A 6,000-nucleotide genomic window follows, 5' to 3' on the forward strand; every position below is an offset into this window, starting at 1 on the left:
GGCTGACCCCCGGTTCTGTGCTCAAGGCTCACTCCCGGCTCTGTGCTCAGGGCCCACTCCTGGCTCTGTGCTCAGGGCCCACTCCTGGCTCTGTGCTCAGGGCTCACTCCTGACAGCCTCACGGACCACATGGGGTGCCGAGGATGGAACCCTGATTGACTGTGTCCTACCCATTATACCATCTTTCTGGCCTTCTGGCCACCCCCCAAAACAGCTAGTTTCTCTTTTTCTCTTTTTCTTTTGTCAAACCAGGTGAGAGCACAGACACAGTCCCCACTGCCACAAATTATGCAGTCGAGTTTCCGTTGGGGAAACTGCAGGGGTCAGCAGGCCAGAGTGCGAAGGGGAAGCGTCCCCTGGGAAAGCCAGCACTGTGACCACGGAGGGTGTGAACGCCCAGGATGCCCTTCAACTCTGAGCTGACACTCTCTAAGCCACAGTTCGCCTCCTACTGTGGTCATCCTGACCGGCCCTCAGCCAAGGCTGGCCACAGGAGCACCCAGGTGTGTCCGCACTGGGGCTCCGACAGCTTCCCTTCCCCCCATCAGCAGTGGGCACGGCTCCCCCGGCCTCCCTGGGACCGTGTCTGAGGGAAGTCCCGCCTCCTGGGCAGGGCGGCAGGGCCTCGACCCGGCAACAGAGCAGGCCCTTGAGAGAGCACGTGTGAGTGTGTGTGTTGGTGTGGGTTTGGTGTAGGAGTGTACGTTGGAGTGTGTGAGTGTTGACGTGTGTGTTGATATTTTGGGGGGTGTTGGTGTCTGTGAATGTGCTGCTATGCGTATGGTTTTTTTTTTTCTTTTTGGGTCACACCCGGCAGTGCACAGGGGTTACTCCTGGCTCTGCACTCAGGAATTACCCCTGGCGGTGTTCAGGGGACCATCTGGGATGCTGGGAATCGAACCCAGGTCAACCACGTGCAAGGCAAACATGCTACCCGCTGTGCTATCACTCCAGCTCCCTATGCGTATGTGTTGATGTGAGTTGTGTTGGTATGTAAGTGTGTGTGGGTGTAAAAGAATGAGCTGTGCTGTGTGTATTGCGGTGTGTACTGGTGTATGTGTCTATGTATGTTGGTGTGAGTGTAGATTGGAGTGTGTGGGGATGTGTTGGTGTGTGGGGATACCCATGGGTGTGTGAGTATGTGTAAATGTTGATGTGTGTGTTGATATATGTGAGTGCATGTTGTTGTGTGGGTATGTGTGTGGGGGATGGATGGATGTGCTAGTGTCTGTGTGTTGGTGTGAGTACTGGTATGTTGGAACTTGTGAGTGCATTGGTGTGTGTTGATGTGTGTTGGTGTATGAGTGTGTGCTGGTGTGTGTGAGTGCATGAGCTGGGTGCATGTGTGTATTTGTATGTGTTGGTGTGCGTGTTGGTGTATGTTGGTTTGTGATGGTGTGTATGAGTGTGAATGTGAGTGTGTATTGGCTTGTGTTGATGTGTTGCTGTGTGTGAGTATGAGCGAGTGTGAGTTGGGGGGTGTGTGTGTGTGCGCGCGTGCTTGGAAAAGCCACTGCTCCGTTGCACACGTATCTCGTGTGTGCAGGTCTCTTGAGGAAGGGCTGATCTCCCAGCTCAGCCGGGGGCCGAGATAAATTGGGGGAGATAGCGGCTTCAACTGCCGCTCTGTGCTCTGCGCGGGCTGCTGAGGGCCGTGCTGGTCTCCGGCCACCTCGCGGGTCCCTGCCTGCGGGAAGGAGGGCGCCAGCTCCCGGCTGCCCTCAGCGCCCTGTGCTTTTCCCCCTGTGCTTTTCCCGCTGTTGCTCCCTGTGCCCGCGGGGAAGGGCCTTCAGATGACCCTTCCCGGGGCCCGGACCAGCGTCCGTGTGTGGGTCTGCCTCGGTGTGCAGACAGGGGCTCTTCCCGCGGGCCAGGACTCGGTCCCCGCCTTGTCTTCCTAAGTCAGATGACCAGGCTACTATTTTGGGGTGGCTGTGGGGGCTGGGCCCGAGGGGCTATTTCTGACTGGGAGGGATCGGGCGAGCCTTCCAGGCCCGGAGAGATAGCTCAGGGGCTGAGCTCCTGCCTGGCCAAGCAACCTCCCCCCCACCACCCTCCCCCAGGGCAGGGGCGGGGGAGGGGAGCACCGGGACCAGCAGCCAAAAGCCCTGCCCTCTGCCTGACTTCCTCCCTGCTTCTTTCTCCCCGCGTGTCTGGCCGACGGGGGGCTGCCCCGGCGCACTGGCCCTGCGGCACGGGCCTGGACAGCTCCTGTGTCGGCTGAGGCCTGGAGGCAGCGGGCCCGGGGCTCGGGCAGGCTTGGCGTCTCCGCGCACTCGGCTCTTCCCCCCTCGGTGCCCGCAGAGCCGCTGGCTCCTGGTGGTGGGCTGTGGGGGCAGGGGCAGGGTCCCCCACAGTGGGCGCCATCCTCCCCCGCCTGGCCCTGCCCCCCGCCCGGCCCACTGCTCCTGACACCAGTGTCAGTGTCTCCGTGGGCGCCACAGCAGAGCTCCCAGGGATAACCCGACAAGCCCAGGTGGGGGCAGCCGCGGATGAGCCGCTCTCAGTGAATGCGGTCACGTCGAGGAGACAACAGCAGGCCCAGTGCGGACAGGGCTGGCCGCTCACGCGCCATCGGGCGCTTCTCTGTTCCTCAGGCCCCAGAGCCCGAGTTGGGGGTGCGAGAGCATTGGCGACGGGGCTGGGGGCCTGCTGCATGCCCGAGGCTAGCCCCGCAGCCGTCTTCTGGGCTTCCTCTCTCGGCTTCTCCGGACCGGTTTGGGGACCCCGGCGCGCCCCACTCAGCAGCACTGGGCCCGGGTGGGACCCTCAGCCACGCGGGCACAGAGGAGCAGCAGTGGGGTCAGGCGAAACGGGGCGGAAAGTCACCCAGTCTCCCGGCCTCCAAGCCAGAGCAACCTAGACTGCGGGGCACTTCCCGTCGTGGTGCTCAGTCCACGGGGGAGAGTTGGCCGTGCGGGCCGTGAAGTGCGTGGCTCGGGCGGGCCCTCGTGCTTCTGAGGTGGCCGTGGGAGCGCCAGCGGTGCCGGGGACGGCTGCGACATATTCCCTGGGGAGAGGCCTGGGGGCCCCCCGGGTCCAGTGTTCCCAGGGTACTCGGTCGCTCAGTCCTCCTCGGCGTGGGGGAGTCTGAGGGCCTCGCCACAGCCCACCAGCGGGCCGTCACGATGCCCCCTCCGTGCGGGTCCACACTCGGGCAGGGGGGCTTGTGTCCTGCAGACCAACCCTTGTACCCAGCACGCCCGTAGGCCGCCCGTTCGGTGCCTGACTCCCCTCCCCCTGCCACGTCTTCCTCACAGAACATGCGGCACCAGGGTGAGCGTCAGGAGCGAGCAGCGCGGGCCCCGTCCTGTGGACCGTGCCCACAGGGAGCCAGCGCAGGCCCTGCGACCCGGTCTCTGACAGAGGAGGTGGCGCGGTCATGGCCACAGAGCCCGGGAAAGGCAAGCCCGCAGCCTGTGCCCACCTGAATCGCTCCCCTCTGGTGCCAGAGCAGGAGGGCGTCGGCCTGGCGTTCCCTGTGGGCCTCTGGGACCGAGACTTTTGCCCCGACCCGCCTCTGCACCGGCATCGCCCCTCCTGGCAGCAAGCACCGCCCTGGCGATGGGGGTCAGGCAGGGGAGCCAGTTACGGCCCGCCAGATCCCGGGGACGCCCCAGCGGGCAGCTCCCTGTGGGCACGCCAGCCTGCGCCCCGGGGAAAGGCCCGTGCTTGCGGCCGTGCGGTGTGAAACGGGACGGTACCAGGAAAAGTCGGAGACTCCTGGGCCGGTTCCAACCCTCGGGAACACAGCACACTTGGGGGCGGGGGAGTTCCTGACCGGAGACAGGAGGGAAAGGCAACCGCGCCCGAGCGCAGGTGGGTCCTACCCACTGACGGGCCAGCAGCGCCATTTCTCGGACCCGGCCCTGAGGTCAGCTGCCTCAGTGCCAGGAAAGTTTTAGTCAGTCTGACACGGACAGCGGCAAAGCCCAGGACCAGAGTGGAGCTGGCACTTTGCCAGAGTCAGGACATATCCCTGGAGGGCACCACGAAGGGAACCTGGGTCTGTGAGCACTGTGGAAGGAGCCTGGTGGCTACCATTTCCGTGAACACTGTGAAGGGGACCTGCATGTCCCCTGGGTTGGTGTGGAGGGCCACCGGGGTGACAAAGCAGGTACCCCCGCAGCCCTGCTTCTTGGGAGCGGGGACACACTGCCACGTGGTGTGTGCTCAGGCCCCGAAGTGTGTGAGAATCAGTCTCTCCCGTCCAGCGAACAGAGCCAGGTCCACTGCACCACGCGAAGCACAGCAGCAACAGTTGCTGTTCTAGAGTTCCTGAGAGAAACGGGCCCTCTCCCCCCTCGGGCCTCCGTGTGAAGCTCCGCCTGGAAGCCCGGGGAGGAGGGCAGGGCTGTCCTCGTCTTCGTCAGCCGTGCTCCCGAGTCACCTGCGGAGTGACTGTGTTCCCGCAGGTTGGAGTGTGTGCGGGCTCACCTGCACCCGCACACACCAGGGGCTCCCGGTCTCGCCCACGTCCTCACCAGCTCCCCCTGTTGGGCGCCCACGCCATGCGTCACCCGGAGCTGCGCGGCAGAGAAGGAGGACTGCAGGTTGAAACAGCCGCGTGAGCGTCTACGTGAAACGCACGTCCCTCTTCCCTTCCGCTCGCTTACTCTCGGCCATCTGGGGCCGTACCCGGTCATGTCCAGTCCTTACTGCTGCCTCTCTGCTCGGGGCCAAGCTCGGGGCCTGGGGACCCAGCCTGGGTCGGCCGCGTGCGGGTCAGCACGGTACCTGCCGGCCAGCATTCCAGCCCGGATCACGGCATGGACCTGGTCAGGTCTGGAATGATTTCGCCTCCCCGCCCCTCCCACACACGCTCCTCCGGGTGCTGCCTTTGGAATAATCCCCTTGGTGGGCTCCTTTAGGATCTCAGTCCCTTGAAACCCATCACTTCCTGGACACTTCATGTGGCTCAGCCCTGCGTGGCCCTTGCTTGGCGAGAAGTCTTCCCATCACACCCCCCGTGTGGACACAGTGCTCATCAGCTTTGACCATTTCTGGCTCGAGAGGCAGCCGACGGCCCCTACAGTGCCGGTGGCCTCTGACGATGTCTCAGTCGCTGCCCTCCCTCATCAGTCACGGCCCAGGGAGGGGGTCCCAACCCGCAGGCCCCCTTTCTCCTGCTCCTCCTCCCCGGCTCCAGATCTCGAAGTCCCTCTTCTTCTCTCACACCACAGGGCCAACCTCAGTGCCAGCCAGGGGTGACGGGGAGGGGAGGGGAAGGGAGGGGAGGGGAGGGGAGGGTCTCCTCTGCATCCTCCAGTCCTTGTCACAGCCTCTCTTGCCTTCCTGTGGCCCACAGTGACCGCCCTATAACCCACTCCAAATTATTTTTTTCCTCCCTCTTATATAATCCCATTAACAGATTTTCCAGAGCATTCTAAATTGTTTCAGGATTGGAGAGATAGCACAGCGTTATGGCACTCTATGCACGTGGCCAATACTAGTCCAAGTCCTGGCAGCACCGACGGTCCCCTAAGCACCACCAGGAGTGACCCCTGAGCACACAGCCAGGAGTAAGCCCTGTCCACCGATGGATGGGTGTGGCTCCAAATCAACAACAGCAACAAAACACACAAAAATTTCGGTTTGAGGGGCTGGAACGATAGCACAGCGGAGAGGGCATTTGCCTTGCACACAGCCTACCTAGGTTCAATCCCCGGCATCCCATATGGTCCCTTGAGCACCGCGAGTAGTAATTTCTGAGTGCAGAGCCAGGAGTGACTCCTGAGGATTGCTGAGTGTGACCCAAAAAGGAAAATAAAATTTTCTGTTTGAGAAAAAAAATTGTTATGACCACTTGTCATTACAGAATATGGGCACTTGTCCTCTACAGAAAACAATGGGTAGCTGATAAATTAGCACATATAAGAATAATTGCGTGGGGGCTGGAGCGATAGCACAGAGGGTAGGGCGTTTGCCTTGCATGCGGCCGACCCGGGTTTGATCCCCGGCATCCCATATGGTCCCCCAAGCACTGCCAGGGGTAATTCC

This window comes from Sorex araneus, chromosome 2, assembly GCF_027595985.1.
Source record: "Sorex araneus isolate mSorAra2 chromosome 2, mSorAra2.pri, whole genome shotgun sequence".
In the NCBI taxonomy this organism is placed as follows: domain Eukaryota; kingdom Metazoa; phylum Chordata; class Mammalia; order Eulipotyphla; family Soricidae; genus Sorex; species Sorex araneus.